General features: G+C 46.8%; 1 long non-coding RNA gene across 1 annotated transcript in view; it reads right to left on the bottom strand.

Annotated features, from left to right (window-relative positions):
• Positions 1-21,755, bottom strand: part of LOC145525087 (uncharacterized) — a 74,133-nt gene that overhangs the window by 42,380 nt on the left and 9,998 nt on the right. Inside the window, exon 2 of the long non-coding RNA XR_014068030.1 lies at positions 1,468-1,878. This is a non-coding gene — a long non-coding RNA (uncharacterized LOC145525087). The remainder of the gene's footprint in view (positions 1-1,467; positions 1,879-21,755) is intronic.

Below are 21,755 nucleotides of genomic sequence, written 5' to 3'. Positions count from 1 at the left end.
GAGAAATAAACTTCTGCTGTTTACAAGCTACCAAGTTTATGGAATTTGGTTATAATGGCCCAAGCTAAGACAGTACAGTTATCACCCCATTATGAGGATAAGAAAAGGAGGCACAGAGAGGTAAATCAGGAGGGCAGGATTCCAACCCAGGCAGTCTGGCTTCTGAGCTCAGGTCATACATGTGGGCTCTCCCTGTGACATAGCAGCACAGTGCTGCCTAGAGAAGTCAGGCTTCTGGCCTAGAAGCCGCCAGAAGACCTCTTCACAAGTGCTTGAGAACCATGTTTGAATGCCAACACCTCAGTGTTTTTCCTTACAGTGGAAAAAAGGCAGGATAGTGCACGTGGTGCTGCTTGAACAGCTGTGGGGCATCACATTGTGAGATGGTATGAGCCTACAGACAAGCAATCGTAGGGTCACCCTGGAAATGTCACACCCATCCCACCGAAACTGTCAAAGTGAGCTGATCCAGCATGAAGCAGTGTCCACTCCCCATCCATTACAAGGCCTGCTTTCAGCCACTGGAGTCGTTTGTTTCCAAACACAGGAATTCTTAGAACTTTAGTTAAAGAAAGCAATGCCTCTCTGGAGGATCCCTACCACCCTGATGGATAAAAGAATGGTCCTGTTTGGCATGTCATTGGCCCCCAGTCCTAGAGCATCTCCCAGTATATCAATATGCTTTGCTGTGTTTGTAAGGAAACCATACCAGACTGGCCAAGGAAACTGAGAAAGGTATGGTGTGTGTGTTGCTAAGATACAATGCATCTCTTTTGGGATTGACCAGACCACCTGCACTTCCATGAGTACCACAATCTGAGGAACATCGCACAGGGGAAGGAGCACAGGCTCTTGGATAGAGAGCCTGGGACTGTGACCTTGGAGCCCTGAGTTCAATCTTGCCCTCCACTTACTAATGTGATCTAGACAAGTCAGGTATCTATCCTGGGACTCATCTGTAAAATGGAGGGAAAACTCTAGGGCTCACCTGTCTCATAGGGTTGTCATAGGAATCAGTTGAAATAATGTACAATGAAGAGTGTATTTGTCTACAGAGGAAGGTGGATGTCTATGAGAGGTCACAGCCCAGCCACTCGGAATCTTTACCAAACCAAGGTCACTTGCTGGTTCTAGAATAATAACTGAAAATTCTTGGACCCCTCCCAGCTGCTAAGGCTACCCATGAGGTCACCTGAATAACAGACTATGACTTAGAGTCTTTCTGCCAACCTCACTCAAAACATTATCAATAGACCTAAGGGACACTAAGAGATGTGCAAAGGGATATGGAGCCACTTTTATCGGGTTGCCTAATGGACTCACGTGTAGCTCTGCTGGAACCCTGAGTAATCTTTCCACTACTTCCAACTCAACTTATCTAGTTGACTTCTAACTTCATTTCTCCCCCTCAAAGTCTCTGAATCCATGAAGCTGATTCACTCCACTACTGTTGCCAATTCAATTTACCTCTGTAAATGCCGTTTCCCATCTGCAAAAACCAAATTGCTTTTCCTTCCTGCCAGCTGCAGGGTGCTGCTGTGCAGTTTAATTAGACAGTCGCTCTAAACCCAATGATCTCCTTGGAGGACGCCTGCCTCACTCAATCACTCAGTTGTAATGAGATTATTGCTGGAACTAGCAGCTTACACAGCCTTGGAATTCAAGCAAAGCACACCAGACTTGACACAAAAACTTCTTAAGGCTCAGGTGCCCCGGGGGCACCTGCTGTCCAGCCGATGTCAACTTTCCCACCAGCAGCCTCCCCTAAATGCGTCACTCACAGCTAGGCTTGCCAGCATCTCATGAAGTTCTCCCCCACAGAGTTCTCATGGGCTCTCTGCTGCTCTTCCTTAAAAGTCAAGTCTTTATGGACAGAGCCTGGAGAAGAAAAGAAGGAAGATTGCAATTCATGCCACTCCTGGTCTTGCCAGTCTTTAACCTATAGGAAAGGGGAATCGTTGAGAGTTGATGAGTTAGTATTGCAATTCTCGAAGTGTGTTCTAGGGGTCTCTGATGTTTCCAATACCCTTTGAGGGGTTCCATGAGGTCAAAACAATTTTCATCGCAGTACAAAGAAGTTATTTGCCTTTCCTTCCTGTGCTGACATTTGCAGAGATGGCACAAAAGCAACAGTGAGTAAAACTACTGCTCCTTTAGCACAATCATGATAGAAACACTATACCATGTGGAGAATCATTGTATCCTTCATATCATACACTCATGGTAAAATAAATAAATAAATGTTTTAAAAGTCAGTTTCACTTATGATGGTTCTTGATGAAACAGTAAAATTACTAACTTCATTAAATCTCAACCCCTGAGTAACATGTTGTTTTAACATTCTGCATATAAACACTTCTACCTTACACGGAAGAACAATGCTTATCTCAAGGAAAATCACTTAGTGACTGAATAGTGAGCTGTACTAGTTACTTCTTCAGAAAACATGTTTTAACTTGAAAGGAACAGCTGACAAACTATGGTTATTCCGACTTGAGTTTTGGTAGATATTTTCTCAAAAATGAATCTGGTGAGTCTGTTACTGCAAAGAAAATAACCAACAGTATTTGTTGCCAGTGACAAAATCTGAGCTTTCAAGTGAGAATTCGAATTTTGAAAACACTGTGTCTGTCTGCCACTGCAAGCTTGATGACTTCCCAATACATTATAACTTTTCTAATGATATTCTAATAGTTATATTAATGAATGTGGTTTTTAAACAGTGGATAATGAAATGTGTCAACATTTAGAAAATGTATGTAACTCAGTGAGCCAATATGTTTCAAATGACCAAAGCCTGGTGTTAGAAAAAGACACATCCAAAAAACAAAGGAATGGGATTTAATATAAGAGTGCAAAATGTTCATGATAATAGTTTCAGATTTCACATTGCAAGGACATTTAAGAAACTACCACTTCTTGAGTTTAAAAAAAGAATATCCATCATTATCTAAGAAGACCATGAAAATACTCCTCCTTTTTCAACTACATATATGCATAAGCCCAGATTTTCCTAATTTACCTCATAGCACAACATAGCACAAAACGACATAGCATAACAGACTCTAGCTTAAACTGCTAAGCCAAATATTAAAGCAACTTGCAAAACTATAACAATGTCATTATTCTCAGTTCAGTTCAGTTCAGTTCAGTCGCTCAGTCGTGTCCGACTCTTTGCGACCCCATGAATTGTAGCACACCAGGCCTCTCTGTCCATCACCAACTTCCGGAGTCTACCCAAACCCATGTCCATCGAGTCGGTGATGCCATCCAACCATCTCATCCTCTGTCGTCCCCTTCTCCTCCTGTCCCCAATCCTACCCAGCATTAGGGTCTTTTCCAATGAGTCAACTCTTCTCATGAGGTGGCCAAAGTATTTGAGTTTCAGTTTCAACATCAGTCCTTCCAGTAGACACCCAGGACTGATCTCCTTTAGGATGGACTGGTTGGATCTCCTTGCAGTCCAAGGGACTCTCAAAAGTCTTCTCCAACACCACAGTTCAAAAGCATCAATTCTGCAGCACTCAGCCTTCTTCACCGTCCAACTCTCACATCCATACATGACCACTGGAAAAAACATACATAGCCTTGACTAGACGGACTTTTGCTGGCAAAGTAATGTCTCTGCTTTTAAATATGCTATCTAGGTTGGCCATAACCTTCCTTCCAAGGAGTAAGCGTCTTTTGATTTCATGGCTGCAATAACCATCAGCAGTGATTTTGGAGCCCCCCAAAATAAAGTCTAACACTGTTTCCACTGTTTCCCCATCTATTTCCCATGAAGTGATGGGACCAGATGCCATGATCTTAGTTTTCTGAACGTTGAGCTTTAAGCCAACATTTTCACTCTCCTCTTTCACTTTCATCAAGAGGCTCTTTAGTTCTTCTTCACCTTCTGCCATAAGGGTGGTGTCATCTGCATAACTGAGGTTATTGGTATTTCTCCCGGCAATCTTGATTCCAGCTTGTGTTTCTTCCAGCCCAGCGTTTCTCATGATGTACTCTGCATATCAAGGTCACTGTATCTTATTTTGGTTTGGTGGCAGTGCTGAAGTCTATGGGACCATAGCTCTGAGGAGACCTGGCCCCCTCTGAAGGGAGTGGTCATTTCCAACACCAGTCATCTGAGAAAGAGATGAATGCCCTGACAAGAAGCAGAAATGGAGCACATACATAGGAGCAGAACCTTGCTCTGGCTACCTGAGTAGAGACTTGAAGAGTCAAGGGAAATGGGTACATTCTCTGCTTATGGCTAGGGCTGAGATAACGCCCATCATACGGACACAGAAGGGGAGCCAGGATGAGGCAGGATCTATAGGCTTCCTAGAGAAATTCCACCTTGAATACCAGGGTACCTTGTGTTATTTTATGCCCTGTGTTTACTTCCTTCTTGATATGGCTGAGTCTTAGGTGAAACCAATCTTGTCAAAGAGTCCAGTTTTGTCTCTGCTGGAGCAAAGTAAAGGAAGAAGCATGTGTTCATGCAGGGAGAATAACAAGTGACCTTACCCAGGTCACTGTGGTTGGAGCAATGGTTAGAAATTCTCAAGGGGAATCTTGTGAATCAGAGAAATGGCTTCTCTATCCAGTGACAGTTAGATTTTGTTTACAAAAGGCAGGATTTTCCGTACAGGAAGTGATAGACCTGAGATATATTTTGGAAGAAAGAAAGGAGCGAGTTGGAGGCAGCTGCTAAGTGACTCCCACAATTCTTCCACTTCTTCCAGTATGAAATGCCCATTATACATAACAGATGCAGATACCCCAGAAGGCAGAAGGCTGCAAAGTGTCAATTTGAGAATCATCCACCTATATAGTCAGTGGTTCCCAGACTTTGGAGTGATTCAGAATCACCTATAGTGAACGTGAAAGTGTTAGTTGCTCAGTCATGTCCGACTCTTTGTGGGCTCATGGACTGTAGCCCACCAGGTTCCTCTGTCCGTGGGATTCTCCAGGCAAGAATACTGGAGTGGGTAGCCATTCCCTCCTCCAGGGGATCTTTCCAACCCAGGGATTGAACCCAGGTCTCCTGCATTGCAGGCAGATTCTTTACCATCTGAGCCATCGGAGTCATTTATGGGGGATTTCAAAAAGGAAAATGCCCCAGAGTCATGTATGGGGGCTTTCAAAAAGGAAAATGCCTGGCCTCAGTTCAGTTCAGTCTCTCAGTCATGTCCGACTCTTTGTGACCCCATGGACTGCAGCACACCAGGCCTCCCTGTCCATCACCAACTCCCAGAGTTTACTCAAATTCATGTCCATTGAGTCGGTGATGCCATCCAACCATCTCATCCTCTGTCATCCCCTTCTCCTGCCTTCAATCTTTCCCAGCATCAGGGTCTTTTCAAATGAGTCAGTTCTTCACATCAGGTGGCCAAAGTATTGGAGTTTCAGCTTCAATATCAGTCCTTCCAATGAATATTCAGGACTGATTTCCTTTAGGATGGATTGATTGGATCTCCGCGCAGATGCCTGGCCTAGATGAACTCAATCAGAATCTCTAGGGGTGATTCTGACACTCACCATGGAAAGCTCATGAAAGTGAGGAGATATTGAGATCTCCAAGGAAGAAGAGAAAGAGTGCCTTTACAATGTACCCCAAACCCAAAAGAATCTTGCTACTGAGCACCAGAAGTCTGCACTTCCTGTCAATAAAAAATGTGCTTAATCATGCATGCATACATTGGAGAAGGAAATGGCAACCCACTCCAGCATGCTGCTAAGTCGCTTCAGTCGTGTCCGACTCTGTGCGACCCCAGAGACAGCAGCCCACCAGGCTCCTCTGTCCCTGGGATTCTCCAGGCAAGAACACTGGAGTGGGTTGCCGTTTCCCTCTCCAAGGCATGAAAGTGAAAAGTGAAAGTGAAGTCGCTCAGTCATGTCCGACTCCTAGCGACCCCATGGACTGCAGCCTACCAGGCTCCTCCATCCATGGGATTTTCCAAGCAAGAGGACTGGAGCAGCAGCCATAAACTTTAATGAGCTTTCGACTCCTGGTCCACTCCAGCAAGTGGAATATACATGAATCACTCATCTTTAGGCAGTACAAGAGTCCTATACTAACGCTTGAGTCTTAAATGCAGCCACTTAAGTTTCCTATATATCAGGTAAAATTAGGGCTCCTGGAAGATACACATGGGCCTGGCCCATGTGAACAGGAGAAAAGCTGGAGGGCAGCAGGGGCCAACCCTCAGCACTCCCTAGATGCAGCTGTGGGAAGTGGACACTTTCTCCTACAAGCAATCTGTTTTTCCTGCAGCCCTGGGCTGACTGAAATTAACATCCCTGAAACACGTCCAGGGAACAGACTGTTCTCTGGGAGGCTACAGTTGTCACTTGTGGCAAGAGAGGGGAAAAGGTGAGTAAACCTTTTACATTTTTTAAACAACCTTCTCTTGGTAACATACAAGGAGCTAGATATCCAGAGCAAGGTTTCAAACCTCTTTTAAATGTCACTATTTCATTTCTGCCCCCATCCTTTTTTTTTTTTTGCTTAGTCACTCAGTTGTGTCCCACTCTTTGCTACCCCATGGACTATAGCCCACCAGGCTCCTTTTGTCCATGGGGATTCTTGAGGAAAGAATGCTGGAGTGGGTTGCCATGCCCTCCTCCAGGGGATCTTCCTGACCCAGGGATCGAACCCAGGTCTCCCACATTGCAAGAGGATTCTTTACTGTCTGAGCCACTAGGAAAACCCACGAATACTGGAGAGGGAAGCCTATCCCTTCTCCAACAGATCTTCCCAACCCAGGAATCAAACCAAGTTATCCTGCATTGCAGGTGTATTCTTTACCAGCTGAGTTTCCCTCACAGAGCATGTGTTTTGAACAATAGTGCCTGCTTGAGTGCATTAATTAGTAATTCATCTGCCCGTATACTAATGAATGAAAAATAAACATGCAAATTTCTTGTCAGCCCGGTCTAATACAATAAGTGTTTACTGCAACGCATTCAACCCAATGTCACCATACTAAGTAGATCTGTTTCCACCAAAAGCAAAGAAAATGGATATTTTCATTAATTCCACAGCCTTATTACTTTGCCAACAAAAGTCCGTCTAGTCAAGGCTATGGTTTTTCCAGTGGTCATGTATGGTTGTGGGAGTTGGACGGTGAAGAAAGCTGAGCGCCGAAGAATTGATGCTTTTGAACTGTGGTGCTGGAGAAGACTCTTGAGAGTCCCTTGGACTGCAAGGAGATCCAATTAATCCATCCTAAAAGAGATCAATCCTGGGTGTTCATTGTAAGGTCTGATGTTGAAGCTGAAACTCCAATACTTTGGCCACCTCATGCGAAGGGTTGACTCATTGGAAAAGACCCTAATGCTGGGTAGGATTGGGGGCAGGAGGAGAAGGGGACGACAGAGGATGAGATGGTTGGATGGCATCACCGACTCGATGGACATGGGTTTGGGTGGACTCCGGAAGTTGGTGATGGACAGAGAGGCCTGGCGTGCTGCAATTCATGGGGTCGCAAAGAGTCGGACACGACTGAGCAACTGAACTGAACTCGATTGATTACAATTAAGAGTTTTTGGAAAGAGTTTAGGGATATTTGTAGTATCTTGGAGCGCTGGGGTTCCAGGTGACCCATAGCAGAAAGGACTTATATATATTTTGGGTCCCCCAAATTGAGCATTGTTAAGACATGAACGCCTTTCCATAGGGACTTGCAGAAATGCTTTGCGGGACTTCTCAATTGTACCTGAGAGAGGGGGGGAACACCTTAGTGACAGTAGTAGAGATGCCTCAGTTGAATTTCTGGACCAGAGATAAGATGGCAATGGTCCAAGGACATATTCTGGACCCTGTGTAGCTGTGTAGTTATATTTGGCTATAGCCAAGTCAGATTAACCTGTCAGCTGAGTGATCCACAAATATGGTCCATGCACTACATGCATCAGAATCACTTGGAGGAAATTGTTAAAGTGCTTATTCCTAGGCATCACCCCAGACTTGAAACAGACTCTCAGAGAAGGGCTCTGCAACTTGCATTTTAAACAAGTTTCCAGGTGATTCTGTTGCATCTTCCACTTGAGAGCCACTGGCAAGTACTCTGCACTGCCAGGCATCCAGGAGCAGGTTGGTTTGGAAGTGAAGATGGTCACGTCTCAGCAAACAGCTGAGTCAGCCCCAAAGCCCCTCTCTTGTATGATGCCCTGCCGTAGTGTTCACTGCATGCCCTTAGCCAGAGTCTTATTCTGCCCTCATAAGCTCAGGGAGGAAGCAGAGGGTAACAGAGCCAGGGTGGGTCTCAGACCTTCCATCACCTGACCTTCCTCCCTTTTAGGAATTCCTCCCCACAGCTTGCCCTCCTCCCCCACACGCCAGCCAAATGGACTGCGTGAAAAGGTTTTACCCTGTGTCTTCCCCACTCTTGCCAGGGAATACCTTCCCACCCTCATCAATGGCATCAACAGCCACGACCCATGTATTGGAGGAGCTCTGATGGGGGCTCCAGAGAATATAAACCTTATCCAGAGATAGTGAAACAGTTGGGGCTACTGCAAAATTGTGCCCCCTGGACAGGGTGCAATGCCAAGACACTACTCAAGCGAGCGTTCAAAATCCCAAACTCTGTCCTCTTCCCTGGCTCTGGAGGGAGAGGCACACCCTTTCCCAACACCCAACCCTGAGCTTTGGCTGCAGGTGAGCCCATGAGCCCAGCTCACCTACCTTCTCCCTCCTGCCAGCCTCTGTGGAGCTTCACAGACAACATCTGACCTTCTACTGAGCTCTCCTAACTCGGGGCCACCAGGCCTGCATCCTCTCCTGGGAAGCTGCTGAGGTTCCAAGGAAGGATCGAAAGCATGGGACGCAGGCGTTAAGGCAGACGGAAATACCAAGGACCTTTGGTGGACTTTCTGCCCCTTGCTGGCACCACTGCCCCTGGCAAAGCCACCCCTGGTGGATCAGATGAGCAGGCTATTACCTTCTAGATTGAGGCTGTGTAGTGGTGCCAGTGTGGAGTATTCTGTCTGACTCCTGTCACCCATGATCCTCCCCCACCCCACCTAACCACCACCACCACCCCCCCACCGAGCTGATGCCACTCACTTCCTACCTATGAGCTCAAAGACACAGCCCCAGGCCAAGTCACCCAGACCCCAGGCAGCCTCTCTGTTGGGATCCCTGCATCTCCTCTTCCTCTGCTTTAGCTGAAGAAAAGGGGGTCAAGAACCTCAGGCTCCCCTTGGCTGTCTCAAGTGGGAAGCCTTCTACCCTACTAAGATACCTCAAAAAGTGCCTAACAATTACCCTGCGTCCCTCCTTGATCAGTTTTGCACTGCGGCTCTGAGGGGCAGGACACAGTGACAGTGGGGGCTCTGTCACCCAAACCAGGAGCTCAGCTCCTTTGCTGGTCCCCAGTCACAGGTAGGAAGAGTCCCTTCACCTCCCTGCCCAGCATCCTCGTTTGTAAAGAGTCATTCTTAACTCTGGGGGTTGCTGTGAGATCTGATAATAGCCATTGAAGAAAATTCTTAGAAGAAGATAGATCAGGTTAGGTGTTTAAATGTTTTTCTTTCATTATTGATGCTTAATGATATAAGGATTTTTTTCCTGCTTCTAAAAGTCATGCATATCTATTGCAAAAATTTTGGAAAGTACAGAAAAGAATAAGGAAAAAATTACTCATAAGCTCACCCTCTGAGCAACCCAAGTCACTTTTGGTTTATTCCTTCTTTTAAAGAAAAAATTTATACTCAGCATAACATAAACATTTCCCCATGCTATCAAAAAAGGTCTGCGTAGACATAATATGTGATGGCAATGGACATTTTTTAGCATAAAGCATTTTTTATACATTTTCAGTTGCTTTTACAGGTTAAGTGCCTGGAATCAGATCACTGGGTTAAAGGGTATAAATATTTTAAGACTCTTGATGCAAATGTTGTAGCTATTGTTATCCTTTTTTCCTGGGGTTAGAAACTGAACCTCAAAAATTGAAATCACATATCCTAATTCATACAGCTCATCTGAGGCAAGGCCAGGACAAAAGCACAGGGCAGGATAGTCCATGCTCTATGACCCGTGCTCAACCAGTCAGCACAGGAGAGAAGGCTGTGGCTATCCTACAAAGCATATGGTCATCACACTGATGAGGACACACACCCTGGGAGTGATCAAATACAGAGCAAAGGCTGGTGCGTAGAAAAATCAGTCCAGGGGTTGGGACACCTGGGTTCTACTGGAGGCTCTTGTGCTAATTCTATCATCCTGAGCAAGTCCTTGTGGCCTCAGCTTCCGCCCTGCAAGAAGAAAAGGAGCTTGGGCTGCATCTAACACACTGCCCCTCTGCCCAGATGCATTGCTCCAAAAACAAACTCAGAAACATTGTGGTTTTGTTTTTGCATAAAAAGACCAAGGATAATCCATTTGCTCCAGCTCAGTGTGACTATTTGCTCTGTTGATCATAAAACCTATCCAGCTGGATGCCAAAGCTACCAGTTTGGGGTTAATAAGACAGCCAGCTCCAGGAAACACGCCCCAAGCCAGAATCTACCAGCAAGTGGCCGGAAAACGCAGTCCTTTCAAGATCAAGTCAGATGGTCGGAAACACAGCCCAGCACCAGATCTCAGCACCAGGCTCTGCTGTGAAGAGATCCCATCGGCTCCAACCCTTAGGGCGGAGGACATCAGCACCTGCGGTCCAGGGCACCAGGCTACTGCCTGTCCCTGTGAGTGCGCAAGTGAGCTGATCAGCAGCTGCCCCGGGTGCTCAGGGCGTGCAGAATGGTGCTCTGGGGCTGTTGTGAATCTGATAATAGATGTAGTGACCGGGAACTTGGGACGCCACATCAGCAGTTGTGAAACCAGGGCCAACAGGACAAGGTGGGCAGGGCAGCAGTTTGTCAGGTGCTAACACACAGACCGCAGCCTCCTAGGACTCTGAATCCAGTGCCTCTGTCCTGAGTGGAGGTCGAGTCCAGCGATATGTGGCAAACAGGGTGCTCCTCCACCAGCCTCTCTGTTGGAATCCCAGTACAGGGCTAATGGATGGGAGGACAGGTACACACCCCACAACATTTCTGGGCCTGGAGGCTGACCTGTCTCATGTCTCTCAGAAAGGGGAATGGTGAGTTCAGGGAAGAAACCCGGGAACAGGCTGGTTGGCCTGTGTGAAAATGCATGTGTGGAGTGTCAGGAAGACAAGTCGCTGATATAGAATAAGCCATGTTAACATGTGGACTTACACAAGTGAAAGCACATATATGCAAAAGAATGCATCTTTTGCTAGAACATATTCAAGTAGAAAGATAAATGTAAGTTCATTAAAATGGTGGTCTCAAAAACAAACAAAATTTTTTTTAGAAAAAGAAGACAAAACAATAAATAAAATAAAACAAAAATTGTGCTCTCTGGGTAAAGAAAGAGAATGGAGAGGGACCCGAAGATAATTTCCTTTCCTCCAAATAGGAACACACCAGGAACTGAGAAATAGCATTAACTCAGCCCTCTGGACTTCAGGTGCAAAATTTTTCAAAAGAAAAGGAATAAAAAGAGACCAAAGTAAGCCAAACCCAGGAGATGCCAGTAAGAGTGGTTTTGGAAGAGCCACGAGTTTGTTTCTAGGAAAGGAGGAGGTCATTTGAATCCACATGGGACAGAGTTCCAGCCACCTTTAGTTCTCAGCTCTGGATGCACCTTTGAGCAACCAGGGGAGCTTTTAGAAGACACTGGACATTGGCCTTAGTTGGCTCGAGGTGAGCCCAGCTTAACATGGAAAAAGATCTGGGTAGAGCAGCCAGTGAGGATAGCACTGAAGTACCCCTAAAGTGCCTCTGGGCTCTGGTATTCAGGATGCACAGGAAGGAAAGACTTGCTGAGAGCCAGAGGAAGAAGCATTTGAGGAGAGGAAGGGTCAGCTGTGGCCTGAGAAGAGGGGTGACTCACAATGAGGCTCTGTTTTGGAGGAGGGAGTAGAGGAGACACCAGAGTGGGGAGGGGTGTCCAGTGGAAGCCTGGGGGTAGGGGAGGGAAGTGGCAGGCTCAGAGGCAGGGGGAGGGAGCAGGGCCAGGCTGACCCCTGTGGCTGACCCCTCACGTTACGGAGAGCAAAGACTGTGAAAAGAAAGCGAATTATCCTAAGATGCGGCCCCCACACAGGTTCCCCCCTTCTCCGCTCTTGCCAGAGCTCTTTCCACTGTCCCTGAAGCCACTGGCTGCTGCAGTCGAGTCCCCCGCTCCCATCCCCTGGGCTGACCATTGACCATCACAGAAGCTGGGAAGAAGCACCATGCCCCACAGTGAGCTGGCAAGTGATTTGAGCTTCTTGAGAAAAAAATAAATAAATTAGAGTTTAGTAAGGAATCTGACTAGTTGTTACAGTTTTCCTTCATCGCCCTCTGAATTCAGGCCCTTTCTTCTGAATTCAGACCCTTTCTTCTTACTTCCTTCATTCTGGAAGCTCACTTGTTTTTAGTGCTTTTAATGTTGCCAGCCAGGCTTGGCGACTGTCCTAACAATTCTTGATTTCCCAAAGATCTGCTGTTTGGCTGCCCTCCTGAGAAAGGGAAATATGTGGAATGAGGGTCTGAGGGGGAGGGGTGAGAACATTTGGTTTCAACCAGAATACATGGCGTGCCACATGCCCACCAGCCAAAATGTTTTCACATTTGCTCAATGTTTACAGATAAGAAAAATAAGCCAAAGAGAAGTTACAAAAATTTCCAAGTTATTGAGACTTCTATGGCAGTCCAGTGGTTAAAATTCTGCCTGCCAATGCAGGGGACATGGGTTTGATCCCTGGTCTGGGAAGATTCCACATGCCACAGGGCAACTAAGCCCATGTGCCGAAACTACTGAAGCCCTCGCACCCAGAGCCCATGCTTGGCAAGAAGAGAAGGCACTGTGACGTGCACCACAGCAAAAAGTGACCCCCCATCTCTGCAGCTAGAGGAAGCTTGCACACAGCACAACCAAAAATAAATCTAAAAAATGTCTTCAAGTTATGTGTAAGCTCCTGTAGGGAGACTGGTTCTTACTCCTTTGTGCCCTGCTGCTACCTGGAAGCAAACAGTAGTAGGTAGATGCTCATCAAATGTTCACTGAAGCGAATGGTCTGGCTGAGATTTGCCCTAGGCCTTCTGGCTTGTATGCAGATCAGCACTGGAACCACAAGCAGAGACTCACCCGGCTTCTGCAGGTCGTCCCGGGCACACTTGGCCCTGGCCAGGTCTGCTGCATATAGCCCTGACTTAGCCCTGTGCTGGGCACACAACTTTCTGTCAGGATGCATTGACAGAGAGCCTGCTATTGGGTAGGTCATGTGAAACATTCCAGAAGAATTCGGGACTAAGAAGTCATCTAGTTTGAATGCCCACTTCCCTCCCTCTCTCTTCACCTCCAAACCTACTCACCTGCCCTGCTCCTCTCCCCTTAGACATACTTACATTCTCACACTGGTTGGTTGGAACTGCAGGTGTGTTTCTGGTTCATAAATATTTATTTGTTATTGCTAATGAGGAGAGATGACATGTAAAGACCATGTGTAGGTGTTCTAGCAAGAGGCCAGCTAAATACCCAGGGGACAGCACTAATCTCTGGACAAGTAAGCAAAGATACTGCCATGTAATATATAGTAGGTCCCCTATAAATAAACTTTCAAGCTGTGAACTTTCAAAGATGCAAACGTGCATTCTATCAACGTCAGGCATCAGTGAAATTGCAGCTTGCCCTCTGTCTCCTCTTGCTGACAATCCTTCAGCTCAACCATCTCCCACTGACTCTCCTCCAGTCAGTGGCTCTTCTCACCTGTTCACTCACTGCTAGCTCCTGGATGCCAGCTGTTGTACTATACTACTGTACTTTTCAAGGTACTGTACTGATGATTAAAAATTTTTATTTTTTGTGTTTGTTATATATTATTTGTATGCAAAATATTATAAACCTATTACAGTACAATACCATATACTGATCGTATTAGGCTCACTTGGTTGGACTTACGAACAAATTGGACTTATGAACATGCTCTTGGAATGGAACTCATTCATATGTAGGGAATGTACTCCAATAGATATAGGAACAAAGCTCAACTGGAGCTCAAGAAGAGGGTGATGAGCTACTCATGGTGGGGACATCAGGGAAGGCTTTATTGAGGGGGTGGCAGGTGGGATGGGACTTCAAGAATGTCTAGACTCTGGTCTTGCCCACCACAAGTATAATGAGGAGTTAGTCTAGACGAACTATGTCATGATCACCATCATGGTGGGCCTAAGACACCAGGCTAACTGTAGTCAACAGAGAAGTTCATGTCCCTGGAAGTCCTCAGGGTTCCCAGCAGGATGAATTCTGAGTCACTGGGTGTTGTTCTTAAGCTCCAGGGACCTTGAACAAGGCATCAGGACTCTGGCCAGCTTCCTCGTCTACAGGGGAGGGCAGGAGACGGCGAAGGGCTGAGGTGAATACAGCAGGAGGGTTTAGATGCTGCTTTGCTGGGTGTGGGGCCTACTGGCTTGATCTGCCACTTACTCACTGTAGATCCTTGAGGTGGTGAGTCTCTGAGTATCGGTTTCCTTACCTGTAAAGAGAGATGGCATTCTCCGTACCACCTGCCTGCGTTTATCCATGAAAACAGAGATGACCTCAGTGACGATACCTGGGACTCCCTGAGCATGTCTCTCTATTTCATCCTTTCATGGCTTCTCACTGAAATGTGGGTTTGTTCCAGTAACTCTGCTGTACAACAAACCACCCCCTGAGACCATCTGGGCGATGGCATGAAATAACCATTATATTACATAGAGTGAGAGTTAGGAATTTCAGGGCTTCCCTGGTGGCTCAGTGGTAAAGAATCCACCTTCAATGCAGGAGTTGCAGAAGATGCGTGTTCAATCCCTGGGTTGGGAAGATCCCCTGGAGGAGGACATGGCTACCCACTCCAGTATTCTTTCCTTTAGAATCCCATGGCAGACGAGCCTGGCAGGCTGTAGTCCATAGGGTCACAAGGAGTCGGACATGACTGAAGCAACTTAGCACACACACACTCATGTAGGAATTTCAACAAGGATTGGCCAGAGTAGTTTATCTCTGTTCCAGAGTATCTGAGGCCTTATCTGAGAAGACATGAAGATGGGAGTGGGGGGTGTTACTCAGCAGTTGGAAGTATCCAGAGTCATCTTCACCAATATATCTAGTGATGGATGCTGGCCATCAGTGAGCTCTTCAGCTGGGTGGTTGCCAGAACACCTGTGCATGGCCTCTCCTTGTGAGTTTGGGCCTCTGAAGAGCATAGTGATGGGGTTTTGAGAGAAAGTGCCCCAAGAGAGAAAAATGGAGGTGATTGGAACTTTTGTGACATAGCCTCGACATTCACATGACATCCCTTCTGCCACACTCTAGGGGTTAAGGCAGGCTTTTCCAGGCTCAAGAGGAGAGGATACATGGGGCTGAGGTCACATTTCAAAAGAGCATGCAGGCTGGACAAGTGGCAGCAATCCTTGAAAAATACAATGTACCACAACATTCCTCGAGTTGGCACTCAGTGTGTCTGCCATATCCTCCCAACAGCATCTCCCGTTTCCTCTCAGGAGGCCAACATCCTTGCAGTACCCAGAAAATGCCATACTCATCTCAGCCTGTGAGGATCGAGCCTGGCCTGCGCACACCTCACTCCCTCCTTATGATTCTTCAGGTTCTGTCTCCCCAAGGATTCGGTATCCTGGTGTATTAGAACAACAGTTAAAATGAAGAAAGAAGACCCTTAGCAAACATAATTCCTGGAGTCTTCTTTACTGCTCTAGAGTGAAGCTACTTCTTTCTTAGCATTAGTAAAAATTCTACCATTCTGAGAATGACTGGTTCTGAAAAACACCCACCAAGTACAGGCATGAGTCCTCTTCAATTGTGATCATGCACATATACCTTCAAAAGGCAGATTCTGTATCTGTCTCAGACAGAAATAATGACCCTAACAAATTAAAATCAGCTTGTTTTAAACCAACAAATGGTGTATATGACAATAGAAGTGTAAATATGGCTATTGTTAATGGATTTTATTTAGACTTGCTCCATTTCAGCTCATTAGACTTCTGACTAATAGACTTGGCCAGCAATGCTCACTAATTGTCTCCAATTAAATCAGAGATCAGGCCCCACCTCCTGTGCAGACCCCAGTCCCCGGGAGTTCTGGGCATCTAATGGTGTCCAGGAAACTCTCCCTGGCTGCTCGATTAAAAAACAGAAACACACAAGGCAGCCAAACCATGCAGCTCCTCTACATCCCATCTGGAGATGCGTGTCCCCACTGAGCACCTCAGCCACATCTACCAGTGGGCAGGGCTTTACACCACTAGAAGCTCTTGCATCCTCCCCTCACAGTCTGGTGAGGCACAGAGTGAATGTATCGTCATTTTCAATTTTCTGATGAGGAAGCTGCCACTCACATAGGTGAAGGGGCTTTTGCAGAATCGATGGCTCCTATGAAAAGGGCAAGGCCTTCACGCTGAGTGTTTCCTTTCCCTGGTCCTGATTCTTTTCCGCTACACTGCCTCCCGTTCAGCTGGCCCATTCATTCATTCACATCCACTCATCAATTGATTTGTCAAATGCTTATTTAGCACATACTGTACATGAAGCGTGGTGTCGGCCCTAGGGAAACAGTGGCAGGCCAGGCAACGTCCCTGCTTTCACCGAGTGTGTAGTCCAGAGGGAGAGATGGCAATAAGTGCTAAAAATGATTATATAAATAAGAGAATTTGACAGAATGGCAAGTGCTATCAAGAAAACACAACAGAGTGAGGGGATAGAGAATGGCCAGGAATGCTGGGTCAGGGAGATAAAGAGCGGGCCCTTTAGCTGGGATTGTCGGGGAAGGCTTCCCCGAAAAGCTGATGCTAGAGCTGGGACCATAATGACGACAAGGAGCCAGTCATTTAGAGATCTGAGGAGTAAAGAGTTCCAGGAAGCAGTTACAGCAGGTGCCAAGGTCCTGAGTCAGGACTGCAACAGTCTGGTTATATTAGAGTTACAGAAATGCCAACTGAGCCGGAGCATCTTGAGCAATGGGAAAAATGGAAATTACCCAAAGGTACAGGGTCTTATGTGCCAAAATAAGGGCTGTGCCAGGCACTATACCAGATACTGTGGTGCAGTGGTGAAAAAATGGGAATAACCCTTCCAGGAACAGCCAGCCCAAGCCTCCATGAACCTCTAATGCTTGATATCAATATGCCCCTGCCCTCTGCATCAGAACAACTGTGGAACCACTCTAATCCTTTCACTGACAGGGTTGTCTGAGCAATGTGTCTTGCGTGGAAAGAATTAGTTAATCAAGGTAAATTGGGGGTTCCCAGGAATTCCGATGGGTTCAATCTAGCCTTCACTCTTAGATCCTAGAACTGGAAGAGGAAATGCCTGGAATCCCATGACTGCTCCCCATGATTCCCCCACCCTCTCTTACCACATCCAGCCTGTAGGCAGGGCCATCCTGGCCAGCCTGAAAGAAGGATTTGAGAAGCAAAACAGAACCTCATGTTGCCCAAGTCCCTGTGCAGCATCAGATGTACAGACACACTGATGTGGGATAAATAAACCCTCTGGACTGTACATGAATGTAGTTGTTTCCCCAAATAAAAACCAAATTCTCCTGAAATACAGGGAGCACAGACAGGAGCCAACCCTATTAAAGTAAGAACAACAGCTTACTCTGCAAGCTCTTCCATTAGAAGAGCTTTACTCGGAAACCAGTCCCAGGTTATCTCTAAGTCATGGTGAGGATGGCTAGGTAAGAGGGAAGGAAGATAGTCTTCCCTAACCATGCTCTTTCCCTCTTCCACCCTCCTCTCTGGCCCAGTCACCCTCTCTCTCACACATACACATACACACTTTCCCAGTTTCATACCCCTCCCCCAATCCTGTCCCCACATCAAATCAAAGGCCATGTTTACCCACAGGCAACTTTCAGGAAAACAGACATCCTGGATTTGCTTCATAAACTTCCTCTTATGCATAAAGAACACATTGTCTTTGCAAGGCCAGGAGAGACCTAATATTTGTCCCGTGTGTCGCCACATTACATGGTTACTGTGAACATGGACAGCCAGCAAGCAGCCTTGCAGGTCCCTCGGGATCTGAAGTCACAGCCACTTCTGCTCTGGCTGGACACAGCCCACTGAGCTCACAAGTTTCTTGTTGACTGATGAGCTTGTGGTAACCCTGTGAAGACACCAGCATGCCCAACAGCATCTCTCATCCACCCGTGGGGGACAGAGAAGCAGAATGTAGTGAGTGGGCTTCATGCAGTGCTATGCCCAGAGGCACACGTGGAGGGATGGATGGATCTTAAAACCATAGTGCCAAATAAAACATCAGAAGTGGAGTGAGACAGGGAAAATCCAACTCATTTACATATGTTAGAATAATGTGTTTTTTACGCAACTCAACAAGCATGCACCATATACAAGAACATGTACAAACAGAACAAAAGATGTGAAGCATATTAGAGCAAATGGCTTATGGATGGGAAAATGGAACTAAATCATTGAAACAGAGAGGGAATTTGTAGGGACCAATGATGACCATGTGTCATGAACTAGAGAGCATGATTAACTCAATCCTCTCCCCTCAAAGTCAAAAAACATCAAAAGGAAGGACACAGAAATACCTGAGCTGGCCCAGGCTGAGATTCCCAGCCACGGCTGCCACTTCCCACTCAAGTCAAAGGGGAGGACCAGTCCATACATAGCACTGCTGCCTCCTCGCCTTAATGATGCTGCCCTCCCCACAGCCAGCTCCACCCTACCCTTCCAGGTCCAGCCCCCGCCACCTCCTCTGGAGATTCCCACCTCTGAACAGCCACGCCCTTCCCCTACACCACACCACAGCCATGATCAGTGTGCCTGGGAGCTGGTTCTTATTAGTAGGCAGACGTGGTCCCAGTGGAGCCCCAAAGATTGCTCTTTTCAGGGGGGGCACTGCAACAGTGGCATGCTGTGCCTTTGGCAGCTGCACACCTGGATTGCAAAGCCATGCCTTCAAAGGACTTCCTGGAAAGAACTGACGCAGGAGGAGCCTTTTCTCTCCACAGAGATGCACTTTCCTATGGAATTCATCACAAAGAGGAGGAATGCTCATGTTTGGTGAATGGCTAAATGACAAGATTGCTTCCACCAGCCCTTTGCTTCTACAGCCTTAGGCCCTCTTCCCATGTCCAAAGGGCTCTCTGAGGTCTCCTTTCCCTCCTTGCTATAAGCCCAAGGCTTGGCCAGCTTACCCCTCCCCTTTGAAACTATCTCCTTTCCTTTTTCCTCTGCTGCTGCTAAGTCGCTTCAGTCGCGTCCGACTCTGTGCGACCCCATAGACGGCAGCCCACCAGGCTCCACCGTCCCCGGGATTCTCCAGGCAAGAACACTGGAGTGGGTTGCCATTTCCTTCTCCAGTGCATGAAAGGGAAAAGTGAAAGTGAAGTCGCTCAGTCGTGTCCCGCTCTTAGCAACCCCACGGACTGTAGCCTACCAGGCTCCTCCGTCCATGGGATTTTCCAGGCGAGAGTACTGGAGTGGAGTGCCATTGCTTTCTCCGCCTTTACCCTCTGGGCAACCTCTAAACTTGAGCCTGAGTGGGGAAGCTGTTACCTTGTTATTCTTGGTGCTCCACTCCCACCCCAGCCACCAGACTCTTAAAACCAGAACCCACCAGGAGTCCTACAAACATAAAAATGTTGGAGTTGGAAATGTTAGGGAGTAGTGAAAACTCCTTCCTTGGCTTTGGCATGTAGGTAGCAGTAAACAAATACTTTTAAGTACCTGTTATCTACTCAGTACTGGTTTTAGCCCTGAGGATTGACAAAGATTGTCTCCTTACCTTCCTTGTTTGTCTCTGCATTGTCTAATTTTAGCAAGAATCCTGCTAAGTCAGTTTATCTAGAGTCCCTCATCCTTCATTGGTGCCTCAGACAGTTAAGAATCTGCCTGCAACTCAGGAGACCCAGGTTCAATCCCTGGGTTGGGAAGATCCCCTGGAGAAGGGAATGGCTACCCACACCAGTATTCTTGCCTGGAGAATTCCATGGACAGAGGAGCCTGGAGGGCTACAGTCCATGTGGTCACAAAGAGTCAGACATGACTGGGTGAATGACATTTTCACTCATCCTTCATGTCTGATCATTCTAGATGTCTAATCAGGGTCCTCATTGTGATATGATGACTTACAATTAGAAATATATATTTTGTCTTGCTCACTATTTCTGGCACAGAGCACATAAAACCCTTGGAACTTCCAAAATGATGAGATATAAGGGTATCGTAATATTCATAACAAACCCCTTTCAACCATACCTAAGTTGATGCTAATGTGTTGACTTTTTGAATCACCTAAGGATGGGGGCTGATTGCTAGGGGAACAGATCATGTGAGAACCAGGGGAGAGGGGCTGGACATTGAATCAATCACCAGTGACCACTGGTGAAATCAATCATGCCTATGAAGTCTCCCTAAAAATCCCAAAGGCCGGGGTTCAGAAAGCTTCCAGTTTGGTGAATACACAGAGGTGCTGGGGTGGGGGGTGCCTGGAGAGAATGTGGAAGCTCTGCTCCCTTTCCCCACACCCTGCTTATGTACCTCTGCCATCTGGCACTCCCTGAATTACATCCGTTCATAATAAACCAGTAATGCAGTAATATGTTTCTCTGAGTTCTGTGAGCCACTCTAGGGAAGGAGGGGTGGCGGAACCTCTGATTTACAGCCAGCCATTCACAAGCCCAGGTGATTGACATCTGAAGTCAAGGTCAGTCTTGTGGGACTGAGCCCTTAACCTGTGGAATCTGATGCTCTCTCTAGGGAGATGGTATCAGAACTGAGCTGAATTGTAGGACACCCAGTTGCTGTCAGAGAATTGCTTGGGGTGGAGGGGGGAGGACACCACCCATTAGAATTGGTGATCAGAATTGTATTTATCCTCCACCACCTCCCAGCTGATATCTGATGAGCCTGGTCTGCCTTTAGCAAGAATCCTGTTGAGGCAGTTTGGCCAGAACCCCACTTATCCCCAATATTTCCTATTAATAATTCTATATATTGATCCCCACCCCGTTCGTCAGTTATAAACTCTCCCTCACCCATGCTGTATTTAGAATTGAGCCCAATCTCTCTCCCCTATTGCAAAATTATTCTTTTGAATAGTACTTCTGCCTATCATGTTGGTCTCCCTGAGGAAAGTCTGCCTGATTATTCTCTAACAAGTATCACTGAATCATTTTCTCTTTTACAGGATATAATGATTGGTAAAAGCAGACTAGGCCTGCCCTCATGGGGCTGATGGATAATTTATTACTTCCCATATGTGGGGGCCACTCCTACTCATTCTCAAAAGGCAAGGTGTGAATTTTGCCAAATTCCATTTCCATTCTCCTGGGGCCCATGCAGCACTGGCAGTGGAAGGGAGCTACTGGCTGGAGACCAGCTGCCTAGCGAGGCCCTGCCAGGACCGGTACAGAAGGGCCAGCATTCCTATTCCGAGAGACTGGCTCCCAACCAGAATGACATCTGCTCAGAGTTCGGAGCCCAGCACACTCTTAATTGTCCTGTGGCCTTGTGGCACTTTCAACCTCTCACATGAATCTTTCTTGAAAAGCTACTCCTGTGCTTATTGATTTTATGCCCTGAATTGGAGTCACTAGAATTTTCCTTAAGGATAGGAGGTCTCGTAGAACCAGATCTGGATGTGTCTCCCATGCCAGGACCTGAGTGAGAGGGGCTGGTGACGTACTGAAGGAAAGCTGACCTGATGCCAACCACTACCACTCACCACCCTGCTGCTT

The sequence above is a fragment of the Giraffa tippelskirchi genome, chromosome 2, assembly GCF_054371585.1.
Source record: "Giraffa tippelskirchi isolate mGirTip1 chromosome 2, T2T-mGirTip1v1.2.pri, whole genome shotgun sequence".
NCBI lineage: Eukaryota > Metazoa > Chordata > Mammalia > Artiodactyla > Giraffidae > Giraffa > Giraffa tippelskirchi.
This window is presented reverse-complemented; position numbering and strand designations above follow the sequence as displayed.